Here is a 15,904-nt window from a genome sequence, read left to right on the forward strand (position 1 = left end):
AGAAAGAAAGAAAGAAAGAAAGAAAGAAAGAAAGAAAGAAAGGAAAAGAAAAAGAAAAGAAAAGAAACGAGGAAAAAATAATTTCCGAAAGCCATGCAGGGAGAAGAATTCTGGCACTCTTTTTCACATAATAATAATCATAATAATTATTTTATTATTATTATGGGAAAAAGAGTGCCAGAATTCTTCTCCCTGCATGGCTTTCGGAAATTATATTATGATTATTATTATGTGAAAAAGAGTGCCAGAATTCTTCTCCCTGCATGGCTTTCGGAAATTATTTTTTCCTCGTTTAAGAAAACTGGTCATGTTGTGCACCGTTTCGAACTCCCCACCGGCACTAACCACCGCCGGGCTGCGTTAATAAAATGTAAAAAAAAAGTTAAAAGTTACACATTAAGGAGCTCTCCCGAATTGGGCACAAGCCAAAATTAAGTGCAATGACAGGCAGGAAGATTGATCCTGACGTGACTTCCGCTAATGAGGTGTAGCAGTGTGTACCCTGCCCAGTTCAAACTGCAAGCTATATAGTACCACTTCATATACAGTACTCGAATCGCATATTAATGCAAGGAAAGGTACAGTGATTGCCAACAATGTGTTCGTTGTTTTTGACAGCGATGGAACGAAGCGAAGTGCATAACGCGAGACAATGGAGCACACATTTCTACTGAAGCGGTGTACTCACTGCAAGATGTCCCCGGTGAACGTCACCACCTGCACCCGCACTTCCCCCCTGTCTCTTACGCTGATTTGTGGTTTTGCGAAAAAAAAAAAGAAATTGTCAGATTTCTTCGCACTGGAAGTGTTAAGAAACTGATTTTTTTTTTCTCTTTTCTAAAGGTAATGCGGTATCGTCCTTTTCAAGGCTTCTAACACCCATTTATCGCTACGCACTGGACTGGGGTATTAATAGGCTAGTAGTAGGGGGCGGCAGAAAGTTAGGTGGGCGGATGAGATTAAGAAGTTCGCAGGGGTCAAGTGGATGCAGCTAGCACAGAACCGGGTTAAGTGGAGAAATATGGGAGAGGCCTTCGCCCTGCAGTGGGTATAATCAGGCTGATGATGATGATGATGATGATGATGATGATGATGATGATGATGATGATGATGATGATGATGATGTTTCATATAAATATTTTTATAAATAGGAGAGCTTCGCAGATCATAATGTCGACTTTGTTTGAGATTTTTCTCCAGCAAATATATTTCTTCGAAATCCAATCCATATTTTCAGAACTTCTTAAATGTTCGTTGAAGAGTCTGGTTTAAATATATGAAATAATAAAAAATAACAATAGTTTTTACAGTACAATTCTAGTTACTCTTTATTATAGTTCTCAGCTTTAAAAAAAAATAGCATTTCGCCTGAAAGACCGATGACAGTTCAATCGGAGTGAATTGAGATGTTTTTTAACAATCCAAAAAGAAAGATCAGCGGTGGTTTTGGTGGTGGTGGTGAAAACTTTTTTCCGTAAAAAAAAAAAAATACACTTTTGTCAGACGATCAATGGGCTTCTTTTCGTTGGCTTCGTGATGTGGCCGTCAGACCGTGTCTTTCGGCGGCTTCCAAAGCCCAGCTCACCGCCCGCAGTTGTACCGCAAGTTCGGAGTTGGTCACCGCAGCCTCCCATTGCAGTGGGTTAGATAATAGCCATTCGGCTTTGGGTTGGAGCTCAGGGCACATGTGTAAGATATGAGCTAGGTCGGCCTTTTTGGCATCGCAAAGCGTGCATTGAGGGTCTGCCGAGATTTACACCAACCACGAAACTCTTGAAAATGGGCATTCATAATACGCTCGAAAGCGGTGGCTTTAAAAAAATCTAGAACGATATCAGTTGGCGACAGAGTCAAAGAGGTGGACAAGAGCAGGAAGTCTGCAGCACTGGTGAGGTCACCGATGTTGTTGGGAAGTGATTATTAGGAGACATGTCTGAGAGGCGTTTTCTCTCCAGCCGACGCATTTAGACTGATGGCGATGATGATTTCGAAATACGCATTGTTCAGGAGACGTTATCGTGCTCATATGGTACGGGCTATGGAACGAAAAATGGTAGGTGTAACGCTAAGAGATAGGAAGCGTGCAGAGTGGGTCACGGAAATAACTCAAGTTACCGACATTCTAGTGGAAATTAAGAAGAAGAAATGGGCATGGGCAGGACATGTAGTGCGAAGAGAGGATAACCGATGGTCGTTTAGGGTAACAAACTGGATTCCAAGGGAAGGAAAGCGTAGCAGGGGGCGGCAGAAAGTTAGGTGGGCGGATGAGGTTAAGAAGTTCGCAGGGGTCAAGTGGATGCAGCTAGCACAGAACCGGGTTAAGCGGAGAAATATGGGAGAGGCCTTCGCTCTGCAGTGGGTATAGTCAGGCTGGTGGTGATGATGATGATGATGGTACGGTTTAAGCAAATCTGTTCCTTTTCTCGCCCCAAAGTCTCGCTCGTACACATACGCGCGTGAATACGGTACGCCTTCCTACCGTTGTTGTTTTTCGCAATCCCTGGCGGCTCTTTAGCGCGCCTGGCAGCGTGACTTCACCGCCCCGCTCGCCTTTCTTTCAGCGTTTTTTTTATTTTGCCCTCTTCGCCGAGCCAGTTGGGTCGCCTTTTTGTCTTAGCTCGCCGGAGAAAAAGAACGGTGCGCCTTATGCCTTCCTAATGGATCACGTTCGGGCGCCGATGTCGTAACGGGGTAGGGAGCGGGCTCAGCACTGAGCAGCTGGGGACGTCTGACTCGGGTGGCCTAATGACCGCCCCTGATAGGCCGTGCAGGGTGCTAAGTGGGCTCCACTGTCGAGTGGGGTAAGCCGACAGCATGAAGACGGTGAAAGTGTTGCGCTCTTGCATTTTCTACGTTTTAGCTGCGCCTCGTTTTTTTCTTTGTGATGCTGACAGCGAGCGTTGTCCTTAATGCCGCGCTGTGATGCCAGCGTATTGTTACTTTATTTAGAGGTTGAGCGGTCGACGAAAACAAAGAGAGAATAAGACACCAAGGTTGCACATGCTGGGACCTGCCTACCCCAGTGGGCGGACAAAATTGTTAGCTGAGCGAGACTTAACGCAGAAACAATTTCTGGGCAAAAACCATCACCTTCTTCAAAAAAGAAAATTAAAGAAAAAGAGACGTTTAGTCACCAGTTGTGTTGTGAGGGCTTAGCCTACAGGAAGTAATAACAAAGCACAAAAAAATTCCATTCTTCGCATGCTCGGATATTCATCATCAACATCATCAGCCTGACTATACCCACTGCAGGGCGAATGCCTCTCCCATATTTCTCCAATTAATCTGGTTCTGTGCTAGCTGCATCCACTTGACGGGTTTTGTGGCGGGCTAACTGGTGCTTGTCGTTCATGATTAAACTGCGCGAAAAAAACACGGACAGAGACAGAACACATGTACACACACAGAGCAGTGCGCTCTGTGTACATGTTTTCTGTCTCTGTCCGCGTTTTTTTTTTTTTTTTTTTTCACGCAGTTTAATCATGATCCATTTGACTCCTGCGAACTTCTTCACCTCATCCGCCCACCTAACTTTCTGTAACCCCCTGCTACGCTTTCCTTCCCTTAGAATCCAGTTTGTTACACTGGGTAACAAACTGGACCTCGGATATTATGAAGCTGTAACAACCATTCACGCATGTCCACATTTAAGCCCCAAAAATCTAATCCTATTGTTTTGGCTCATTTCATCTGCTATTCTACAGGGTGCAACAGCAACCGATTTCGCTAATACTTGTGCATTTCCGATCCTTGAACACTCCTTCAGTATCCCACATTCCGTGTTGTTATAATTGGAAGAGGTTCAAACTCGTGTCTCTTAATAACGCCTACCTACACACGGAAGAAACAGGGAATACTTCAATAAGACTCATCCGCAAAAAAAAGTACATGGGCGAGGTGAACGGGTAGCGTTCACAAGGAACCTGCGCGGCACCTCGGGTTTGTTCCGCTTCATGACCGATTGCTCATTTCCTTTGGGTTGGACTAGAGTCATCCTCAAGGACGACTGCTGTCCAGTGGCACGGAGTCGTCACTCTATATAGGATGCGAGACAGCTTTGTAAGGTGCAGTTCCCCCAAAGAGACCTGTGCCCACACCACAGAATGCTGGGGAGACCAGGCGGAGGCGAATGCTGCTTCCATGTTTCTGTGGACGAGACGCCCTTCAGGGAAGGAGTTGTGAGGCTGTCATTATATCGTCTCAGTGGCTCAGTTCCCTCGAATAAGGCCCTTCCTCTCCGGCCGCTCATCGCTGAGTTGAATTGCGAGTGATGAAAATAATCCCTGCTAGGTAAGTAAGAGGAATGGCGCGCAGCCGCCTGTTTATTCTTTTACTTCAACGGCTGTTTAAGCGCGCCAACTTTTGCTTCACAACTCGGCACCGTGGCAGATGAGCATTTAGTAATGTCTCGCGTCACTCCTACGACGCATTATGGGAATGCGTCACGATACGGGGTTGGCACACAGTCGCGCCACGATAACATCGTAACTTCTCACCTATTCCTCCGCGGAATACAAATAATAAGGAACAAACAATAATATACCTTAACCAACACTGAAACTTATCTCTGAATGTGGAGCCATGGAACGCTAACCACCCTGGGAGTTAGGTTTGAGCCTTAAACGCAAGATCAATAGATTAAAGGGCGTTCACGCAGTATGAACAAGGTTCAAAACTGGGCGAGTTGGTAATCGTGCCCAGCCTCGTTCTGCTTGCTTCTCTTCTATGTGTCGTGTCTTTTGGCTGATTTAAGATGAACGCTGTATGACCCAAGTATGAGCGCAAGCTGGGGAAAAGGTTGAACTTTTGTTCAGGGGTAATGATCAAGTGTGAAGGCTTTAACGAGGTCGCGGAGGGCAAGATAATGTTTGATCATATTGTTGAAAACTGTCTAAGGCTCGGGTGTGTAGCAAAATTCTGCTGCTGAAATGTGTCCTGAGCTCACAACGTCTAATTAATACTGCCATAGAAACCAATTCGGCGCTTTTCTGTGAATAATTGGCAAGAACTACAACCTGCCGTGAGAGGAGCGGTGGATGAATTGATTGTTGCTTTGCGGATATAGAGCACGTAAAAGAAAAATGCGTCCATAAACGCTTCCTAATTAGTGTGAGAAGTTGGGAAAACTGGTACGTATTCGTGGTAAATGATTGAATCCGGGCCGCGGCGGCAGCTTTTCGGAGGAGGCGAAGAGCGAGGTGTTCATGTGCTGTGCGATATCAGTGCAGGTTAAAGATTCCCAGGTGGTCGAAATTTACGGAGTCGTTTTGGGCCGTTATACCCCATACACCAAACCTAACCAAACCATCATGGTAAACGAGTGCAAAAAGGACGACGTCGCAAAGAAAAAGACGACAACGCTACATAAGCGTTCGTCTTTTCCTCTCTGCCATCGTTGGCTTTTCGACCTCGTTTGCAATTTAATTTTAATTTATTACCTTAAAGACCCACTAGGGGTATTACATAAGGGGTGGGTACATATATCTTGTGAGCAGGTGTTAACGATGCATAACTGGCAACATTATTGGCAAAGTTGGATGAGCACGTGATGTCTGCGGGAATAGGTCGTTCCGGTTTGCTGCAGTACGGGGAAAAGAATGGTGCGGCAAAAGTGGTAGTACGGACGCGAAGTCGGGAACTTGAAAAGGGAGTGCGATGAGATATGCGGGCTGGAGGGACGATGGCAATAAACTGTGTCGCAGCATTTAAAAAGCCAAGAAAGCAAAATTCGTCTAGTGACCGGATCTCAAGAGAACAGCCTCAGTGTCATGATATGACGGAAAAATCTCGCACTGTCCTACTGAAAACGTAGCGCCGATATGCGGCAGTCGCGCGATGCTCTGCACATGCGGTCGACAGCAGGCGGATTCAAGGTTAGTTTCGCGGGCGATGCGTGACTCACGCGAATAACGGCTTCCGCACTACATGCATAATCAGCATACGCCATTCTCGTAAGCCGTTCTCTCAGTGCGTACACGCCCCGTGCGGTCTACCGTTATCTCACGGCGACGAGACCAGTATATGAGTGCATGGGCGCCTGCCCTTGCTGTTGGTGCGGATCGCAGGTCGCCCCTACGCTGAAGGCTAGGCGCGCCCGTTTCTATACGATCCGGTGCCAGAAAAATACGCATACGAGTGAGCCTAATGAACGCCAGGATATCGCCGATGAGTAATGCAGCCGGAAGGTGCACCGCGAGCAGAATGCACGGATTGAGTGAGTGAGTGAGTGAGTGAGTGTGTGTGTGTGTGTGTGTGTGTGTGTGTGTGTGTGTGTGTGTGTGTGTGTGTGTGTGTGTGTGTGTGTGTGTGTGTGTGTGTGTGTGTGTGTGTGTGTGTGTGTGTGTGTGTGTGTGTGTGTGTGTGTGTGTGTGTGTGTGTGTGTGTGTGTGTGTGTGTGTGTGTGTGTGTGTGTGTGTGTGTGTGTGTGTGTGTGTGTGTGTGTTAGCGAGCGAGCGAGCGAGCGAGTGAGTGAGTGAGTGAGTGAGTGAGTGAGTGAGTGAGTGAGTGAGTGAGTGAGTGAGTGAGTGAGTGAGTGAGTGAGTGAGTGAGTGAGTGAGTGAGTGAGTGAGTGAGTTCGCGAGGAGAGGGACGGAGAAAAACTTTATTGGATGTGAAGAGGATATGACATGTTCAGAGGGTGAGGTCCCTTAGCGCGTGGCCGCTCGACCAACAGGACTTGGTCATTCAGATCTTCACTGTAAAGAGCTGCCTTGCATTGCTACATTTTAGGATTTTGTATGTGTGGGACTGCTGCGATTTCCTGACAGCCTTTTTGGGGTGTACTGCTGGTATGTCCTTAAACTAAAGACATGTGTTCTCAGTATATGGTTGGGTGGATGATGTCAAGAATATCTTCCTATAAGGCCTATGCATTTTGTATCCGGTATTCATGGAGGACCAAACTCCGAAAGTTGGCAATTTGTTAGACTTCTGTGCCGATAAAAATAAGCTGTTTTTGTTTTCCAAATCAGCCGTTGCTGATATAACTGTTGTTGTGCCTAATAACAAAACCAATACGACGGTTACGATAAAGAAAAAAGCGCCGCACAACTACAAGAAAGGGAAACCTAATGCAAGCATTATATTGAAGTGATTTTATCATAAAACCTAACGAGACACGGTAGTCCCTTTTATTGCTACTCCTAGTTAGCGCCTTCATCCGCTAACCTCGGCAGAGGGGCTACTGGAGAGGGGCTACTGGAGATTGTCGGGTTTTAAAGCGGGTTGCCATAAGGAAGGGCAAGTGTGGGACGAGGTGCAGCTATCGTCACATATTCTGAACATTTGAAATATAAAATACGTCTATCCGGGTTTTTCCTCGTCCATTTTGTGATTACCTTCGATAGCCCAATCTGAAAAAGCGTTCTGCAGTATTCGTGAGAAGCAACTTCCCAGATTTGCGGGCAATTACTGGGTCTTCCAAGTGAATATGGAGAATATGGCGTCTGAACTAGAACCCATCGAGACACGCTTATTGAACGCGAGTAGACAATGTTCACCCAACTGTTGAAATCAGAAATAGCTGCATATAGCCTTTCAGGTGGAACTTCACGTGACAATGAATGAATGCGGAAGGGCGGCAAATCGCGCTGGTTGGTGCAAGCATGCTAAAAGCACTAAAACAACATGGACGAAGAAAGAATGGTAAAGAAGAAGCCCTCGTTCTGGCTTGTTCTTCGTCCGAGTTGGTAAAAAAAAAGATGAAAGGATACGTGCCAAGGTAGATGTATAAATCGATCAGCCGGCCGATTGGGTAGCCAGTCACGAGGAAGTCGTCGTCTACAATCTTGGTGCCATTTGCGAGTATGAGCTCAGCATCGAGAACTCCGAAAGGGGATTTTTCTTCCTCGACTTTGATAGTAGCCTGCCTGTTGCCGAGTGAGGCGACCCCCTGCATTGCGTACGTGCTATTTAGAGCGGACATAGATGTTATTAGCTTGCCACTATTTTTATTTCTCCTCTTCCCGTTCTTGCCATGCGTGAATCATCGCGCAGCCTTATATAACCAGCATGTGCTACCAGTTAAGAACACCCCCACATTCAATTAGAGCCGAAGCCGTACATTGGTCACGAACGGTTAAAACCGCACACCAGCGAGCTTAAGCCTCCATTCTTTAAGAAAGCGCGACTCGTGACTGCAAAGACATACACGGCAGACCCAGGGACAACCAGGACAACTAGAAAGCTGGCCGTACAGTTCACCGCAACGTCCGTACTCGATCCCGAATCTCTCATCCATAATCGAAACGGGCCGAGGGTCGGCGAAGAAACACGGAATGCTGTTCGCAATGTCGACGCGCTTCGCGTCGTCGTAGCGGGGAAATCCGGCCGCCACCAACCACGCTGGCGTGCCGTGTACGTAATATAGGCGGCCGAGTTGCTCTGGTGCACGAACGGTGACCTCGCGACGTGAGCCAGACCGGAGGCCTTCGATGGCCTCCCACCGAGCGTCTTTCTGTTCTTCTTGTTACTTCGTATCCGGCGCCGACCGCTCTGTGACGCCAGATTGAAACGCGTCCACGCGCAATCGCTCAAAGGCTTAAGGAGCCACGCGCCAGCTACCTACTACCCGCGTGTGCCCAAGTTGTCGTCATAATGAAGTGACGAGGAGATCGCGAGGGTCGCTTGCACCTATCACAAGGGTGTTCGTGTTTGTTGCGTTGAACATTAACGGCGAGTGAGAGACTACGATAGTATATAATGCACCAAAGACGCCATAGTTTTGACTTATTTTTAGGACGTTTGGCACCCCAAGGTGGCTGAGGCTATTTGGAACGCTTGTTTTCGAAACGTATATCTTTAAGTATGTTTCCAATCGCGTCGGTCTGCTTCTAAAGCCTTTATTAAACGCTCTATGTTTCTGTTTTGAGAAAATGGTACTTCTTCCAGTATCTCAGGTCAATGCTTCGTTATGGCCGCTGATAGGCAATAGCAGAGCGAAGACTTCCTTAGTACTAGCCGTGCATTCATTTTTTATCTGAATTCCGTTCCTATCGTATATTTATTCGATATTTCACTCTTACAACTCGCTTAGGTACGTTAAAACCCGCATAATAGCAAACCCCGCATAATAGCAAACCCCGCATAATAGGACTGCTTTTTCAATATACTGTCCACTCTCTGTGTGGTACAAAGCGTCCACTTTCTCCTACTGCTCGCATCCTCGCCCCTCCTTTTCCACGAGACAGAAATTATTACTAAGGCTTTACAAAAATCACCAGCTTGTTGTCATGACAATGGGCAACGGAGTGTCAAGAATGTGCATTCTCTGGTCCTCCTGGCCTTAATTCTGTTAGAAAAGTCCCGTTATGTTTTCCTAGCTGCTAATATTTTACCTTGCGCATTTGAGAAGCCTGTAAGAGAGAATCTGCCCTCAAAGTGGAGCTCAGGTCTATTACTTCCAGTCACGTAAGCCGCAGGTTTTGAAATCTGGAGGGCTCGCATGCAATGTCCAATTAGGGCTCGAGCCGAAGCATGTCACAGTAAGCGACAAAATAGAACAAATAGAGTAGGGTTTCACGACAGAGTGGACCAAACTCTACACCTCCCGCTTTCAACTTTGATTTTTATTGATATAGTCTTGAAGCCATGAGCACTGATTCTGCCTCGGAACAGCGAACCGTAAGTTGGAAGAGTGCTCGTGTCGAAGTTTGAACAAGGATTTTCCCTGGAGCTCGCGCGTTGCGATAAAGGCAACTACGATGTCAACTAGCACTCAGTTGAACGGACACAACTGGCGTCGATCATCGCTGTAGGTACTTTGCTCTGAACAGCAGTCGTCAGGTGGATCGCACATTTCATTTATGCCGTATACACGTGACGTCATTAGGGAGATTTAGAATAGGTTGATCCCTAATGGTTAAGGGGATAAGGCAACAACCATGGGCGAATGCGCATGACTATAATAATAGCACACCATTCGATCTTTCAACTCCGCAATCTTGCGCTTACGCATTCGTATCCCGTTATATCTCCCTGCTTGACGGGATCACGCTATTCTGAAGCTCGCTGCTGCTAGAATCGTTCTATTTTATTCCCCAGTGATGCTATTCATACATCTGCCCGTCTTTAGCTCTGGATAACAATTTTTTGGCAACCGATAATGAAGGGAGATGGTGTAGAAAAACAAGTTCATGCATAATACTAGAGTAGATGAGCGCCTTGTGCCTTGGATGAATAAAGAATGAAACCAAGAATAGTAAACTTGGAAGTACTGTCAATCCTATTGTTCTGCCTCCGAAGGAAACGAGCTTAGAAGTAAACCGGTTTGTATAAAACAAAACCGGAAATGGCGCCCACGGTAAGTCCAACCAGCCCTCGTTCAGATTAAAGTGCTCGCTTTTATCGTGCCAAGTATGCGCACTTGACCAGTCTCTCGTGTGAACGTGACAAAAGATGCATCCGTATATGCATACACCACTGAGGCTCACGGCGCAGAAACCTCAACTTCTGGCCCCCAGTAACGTAACCAGTCGGCAATCGGTTATACTCGGCGGCTGCCGTTCTGCACGCTATCTGGTCTCCATCGATCATGGCGCTTCCCAGAATCGAAAACCTTTTGTTGGCCAGTCTTCACTGGCTGGAAAAGTGCCCTACGTGGCCGTGGGCAGCTGCAGAGAAATGAGAAGCGCTCGAGTGTCTCCACTCTTGCTGTAAACAGTGTGTGAGCCACCTACGCTCTCGGTCTAGTCGAGCGGCCACAGGAGTTTGTGCAAAGACAGGAGCATTTCGATCCTTACAGAGATTACAAATTTTACGCAAAGCTGATTTCGCAGTGTACTTTGCGTGCATGATTCGTGGAACTAGAAAGAGAGGAGGTTCCGCAAAGACAGAAAATAAGCTACAATATTTTGTCCATATTTCCCTAACTATTTTGTCTAGGAGCAGAAATTGTGAACAGTGTGCCGTGACCATTCATGCTCCAAGCTCTGCGCATCGCCCCGGCCGCGTAACTATATGCTCCAAGTCATCACGTCCTGTGCTCACTCGTGAAGTGTTCCTTACTTTAGTGATGCTTTACGTATGTGTCCACATAAAATCAATATATCATAACGACAGCGCCGTTTGCAATCAAGAGCTGGTTTCACTCAGTTGTACCTGAAATGGTTTCTTACATGACAAACCGGTACCCGTTGTCTGAATTTTCTCGAATCGAATTCGGGTAGCTCTTATTCATACTGTGTAGCACGCAGTCATACAGATATTGACAGGTGTATTCCGGCACTAAGTTATCTTTCCTTTCTCTTTGCCTCCAGGCGGAAATCCTGTAGAGAGATGCATAATTTATACATTTGCAGAGGGGTCTTTTCTATTGCCTTTTCCTGATCCATTATGCCCAGACGCATATCGCCGATAGACCCGCTTATGCCGGCAAGGCTCATTGCTGATCAGGAATGACCGATTTCTTTATCACAGACGGGGCCGACGTACTAATTGTTGCGAAATACTCTACATCATGCGACCGAGCAGGGCCCGAACTTCAATCCACTTTTCATCTCAATATTCAAACTTTATAAATTAGCTGTTCAAATTAACAAGTTTCAACTTTATCACAGTGTGTACGTTCAGTTATGGTGCAGTTGCGAATCTCAACGCCAAGCTGATGTTTAAATAAGAAGCTTTCTTTAATCTGAAGATCGGTGATACCTAACCGCAGCCACAGTTTAGGCTTTAGCGCTGTGAAAATGAGGCTCAACTTGTTAGTCATGCGTAAACGACTAAAATCAGTGCTAATTAATTATGAAATTATGATGAAAACATTTAATTACGACAAAAAAGGCATGAAACGCCCGGCAATGGCACCCTTACGGTCCAAAAATTATAGGCAATCAGCTGACTGTCTCGCCGCTCGTAACATTCAAATTTATTGATCAGCGGCGATATTACGTACCGTTGTCAGAACAAAACCAGCCTCAAAACGCCCAGAATGCATCACTCGTATTTTGAGCGACCGATATGAGCGGGGCGGCGAGGGCGTCTTGAGACTGGCACTGTATTGATGGCGGTACGGGATATGGGTCCCATGGCTACTTCAGCTTCTATAATGGTGACATGATGAATAAACAGGGCTAAAGACGAAGACGAAGCGCAAGAAGCAAACAGGACGGGCGCTGTGTACAAGAAATATACTGTAATAGAAGAGACATCTGGGCTAGTTGGTACGGTGATAGGATCAATAAACAGTGCTAAAGACGTCTTGCGCTTCGTTCTCGTTTTTAGCGCTGTTTATTCGTCATGTCACCGTACCGACTAGCCCAGATGTCTCTTCTATTACAGCCTATTCTATAAAAGAACCAACTAGCATCAACAAAGCTCATCCCGTTGGAGCTTTGGTGAAGACCATGCCGGGTTATGAGAAGGGACACTGTAAAGAAAAGTGAAATTAACAAACTGTTTCCACAAATGAGTACGTAAGTATATCCCTCCTCCTGGTGCGATAGTGTTTCTAAAGTGGATGGCCTGGGAATGAATAGGCCACAGTGTACTTCCTAGCGCGGGGCGAATCTCGGTCCCTCGCACATAGACTTTCCACCGAGAGAGTGGAAAAACTGCTTTCTTCCGACAATTTATTTCACCTTGCAAGAGTGGATGGCAGAGAGGGGGAAATATTTTTCTCGTTAGAGAACCAGTCGGTCACAGGCAGCACTGGGGATCGAACCGAGAACCTTCAGAATGCTGGACGTGTACTCTAGCATAAGGTCCACCGCTTGAGCCCTAAAATGCACCGCAAAGTGGTTTTACCGCACCAGTTGTTGCTAACAAAGAATCAGTGAGCCTTGAAACAAACGCCTTTATCAGAGAAACGCTATCTCTTTCTGAACTTTTCCACCTTGGACTTGTCCTAGTATATTGCACTTCACTGTACTGAGTGTTATATATACTACTTTTATGAATTTGTTTTTTCAACTACCTTTGCTTTACTGTATTTCCTCCGCTGTATACTGAATTTGTCGCACATTGTACATCTTTCTTTTAATTTAATCTTCGCGCTAGATGCATCACAGTGTACACGATTTAGACTGCTTTGTGGCCCTTTACAATTAGCGCATTGTGATATAGTGACGACCCCACTTCGTGTTTGTACACGCAGATATTATTGGCAGCAAAGAGCACGAGAGGCAACATAAAATGAGACAGATCCTACTGGCGCCAACATGGCAAGATTTGCGATGCCACCAAGCTGTCAATGGCTTTTCGACCGTGATCTTCGACCGAAATGTGTTCTGGTGTCCAAACAGAGCGCGACCGTATATATGGCTAGTCGTACAGGCGTTCTCTGTCGAAGAACACCTGTTAGTAATGGTCGTGTAAACGTGATTGCGCTTAAAGTTCAAACTTTCATCTTCCAGCTAAATCAACCTTGCTTCGTTCGAATATGGTCGACGAAGTCTTAGACTTGAGCTTTCGCAGTGGTACGTCACAACTGTAGAACTCTGTACTCCATCTTTTAACTGGTTCGCAGAGTAGTAGGCACTAAATGTAGGAGATGGCGTCTACGTCTAGACATGAAATGTTCGTGCGCTGTCCGATGCACACTGCGCAGACCTTAAATCCATCGTATCTGCCCTCTAGCTTCTATTATACTTTCAATAAGTTGCATGACGGAGTATAGAAGTACCTAAAAGTGAACAAGGAAAGTGCAGGAGCACGTATTGGTTCGGTCAAACATGCCACTGTTCTTTAGATGCACGCTCTTTTACGACGCATGGTTCGTCTCAGAGGTGATCGTTTGCGCCACTCTTGCGGCCTCGGATGTCAAACGTGCCTCGATTAATGACGTCTCACGGAGAACGTCATAGGTCGGAGGCTATACTTCGGAGTGTACTTCTGCGTAGGTGGTTCAAGGCTCGGCTTGAATCTCCACCGACAACTCCTGTGCCTCATGCTTTCTCTTGGAACGTTTATCATACGTGCGCTGAAACCGGTGAAAAATGAGCGCCTTCTCCGAACACGCGTGCTCAGCGGGAAAGGCAAAGTACGCTGGAAACCCGATGTGTTTGCATTCATCTCGGACGTCCGCTATGCAAATCACGAGAGTAAGAACGAGTAGCGGTAAAGCAAATTGATTTTCAAAGCCTCCGCATCTTTTCCGTCTTTCGACAAGCAGCGGAGATGCCAAGCGAAGGGATGCTTCAAGATCAATGTGTCTCCCCGTCCGTGTTTGTCTAGGAAAAAGCGGGTCATTGATAACGTACTGGATCTTTCATTCTGATCAATTCGTCTTCTACGCCATGAACCGAAAAAGGGGGCGGGAGGCGGGGGGGGGGGGGGGGTGTATGGGCGGTTGGTCATGCATAACTAAGCAGGTTATATGGTTAAAAGAGAAACTATAGAAAGTAAACGTGACAAATGAAGGGACGACGTACAAAGAAGTCCTAGACAGCGTCTCTGCGTCATCAGTGTACATGTTATGCCAGGGAAAGAAAGAATGACTTCCCATTGGACGAGTACCGATCGAGTCCCTAGAGGAGTACGACTAAGCCCTTGCGGCTGGCCACACGCCACCTTCGCGTAGCTCGATGAGCTTCTCTTTTTCACGTATATGTGTTTTTTTTTTCGATCCTGAGCTGCGGAGAATACGCAAGCACGCGAAAAGCGGATATAAAGAGCTGAGATGTTCCAGATAAGCGCGCACCGCGGACTGCCGACATGTCAAGGCCGCGGCTCGGACGACTGAGGGTGAGATGGGAAGCCGAGAGTCACGTAGACATTGCGCCAGCTAGCCAGCCACGGCTGTAAAGCGCGTGAAGCTTTACGGATCTGCTTGCTGGTATAGGGAATGGACTTTCTTTGACTGCTGGGTGTAACGGAAAGGACGTAGAAATGGAAGCACCAAGTAGTGAGCGAATTTCAAACAAGGGTGTTGGGAGAGGAGTATACTAGTGTGCAATTAAAGAATATGCGTCTCCAGATGACACTGACTCTTCTTTCATCGAGCCGACTGGGCGCCGTAAGGCATGGAACCTGAAACGGCGGTCTGTCTCTCTATCCAGTAGAATGTGGAAGAGTGCGGGTGGAGAGGGTGAACCTTGTGCGTAAGGGTACCCTCTCGCGTTCTTGCTATAAGTAGTACTCTTATTGTTTCCCTAGTTACCCCTTGCGCGGAAGCCGACTTTCCGTATGCACTTGATGTTCACGGCTTCTTGGCACTGTTCCTGGAGAAATCTATGAACTCTTTGAATGCCGATGAAACGGGCCCGCCATTCACGAGCCAGAAGTTGAGACGGTCTCCCATTAATATTTTTTTGCCCACTACGTAACGGCGGTAGCGCACGCTACAAATCTCACGGAAGTTTGAACGCAACGCGTTTGCCTATTCGCTCCTGAAGGTGTATTACAATGTTCTGTACACCTGTCTAGTAGACGCATTATTGTCTGGTCGGTATACTGGTTGCAACCCTAATGAATTTGCTTCAGCTTAAGAGCACTTGCTTTCACACGCCATCGCTTTGACAATGGTGAAACACTGCGTGTTCCGGAAAACCGAACTGAGCCAAAATGGCGGCAGCACATGTTGCAGAATAGGCCTGGGGCTTATAATTTGCAAGTTGTAAAATAATGGGCCTCGGATTGTGACCTTTTATCGCACGCAATGTCCTCAACATAAAGTTGTTATAATTAGGCATGTCTTTCTGAACCATACTCACGTATATTATGTAGCTGTGTTGTATTTACATTGTGTTTGCAGTTTGCAACTAACAAGCTGGAAAAATAATAATAATATTATTAGTTATGTTTCTGCTTTTCGATTGTGTAATTAGTCGTATCAGAAGTGCAAGATGCCGGGCTAGTTGGTACTGCATAATAAAATGAAACAGCGCAAGGAACGGGACGAAACACGAAGGAACGGAGACAAAGGCACAGGCGCTATCAAAATATCAAGATACCAAGCTTTCGGTTCGGT

At 46.5% G+C, this 15,904-nt stretch overlaps 1 protein-coding gene across 1 annotated transcript in view; it reads left to right on the forward strand.

The window, feature by feature from the left end:
- The window catches only part of LOC146189233 (uncharacterized), a 115,312-nt gene that overhangs the window by 75,323 nt on the left and 24,085 nt on the right, over positions 1 to 15,904 (forward strand). The window lies entirely within an intron of this gene.

This window comes from Amblyomma maculatum, chromosome 5 (genome assembly GCF_055883805.1).
Source record: "Amblyomma maculatum isolate TAMU_Amacu chromosome 5, ASM5588380v1, whole genome shotgun sequence".
NCBI classification, from domain to species: domain Eukaryota; kingdom Metazoa; phylum Arthropoda; class Arachnida; order Ixodida; family Ixodidae; genus Amblyomma; species Amblyomma maculatum.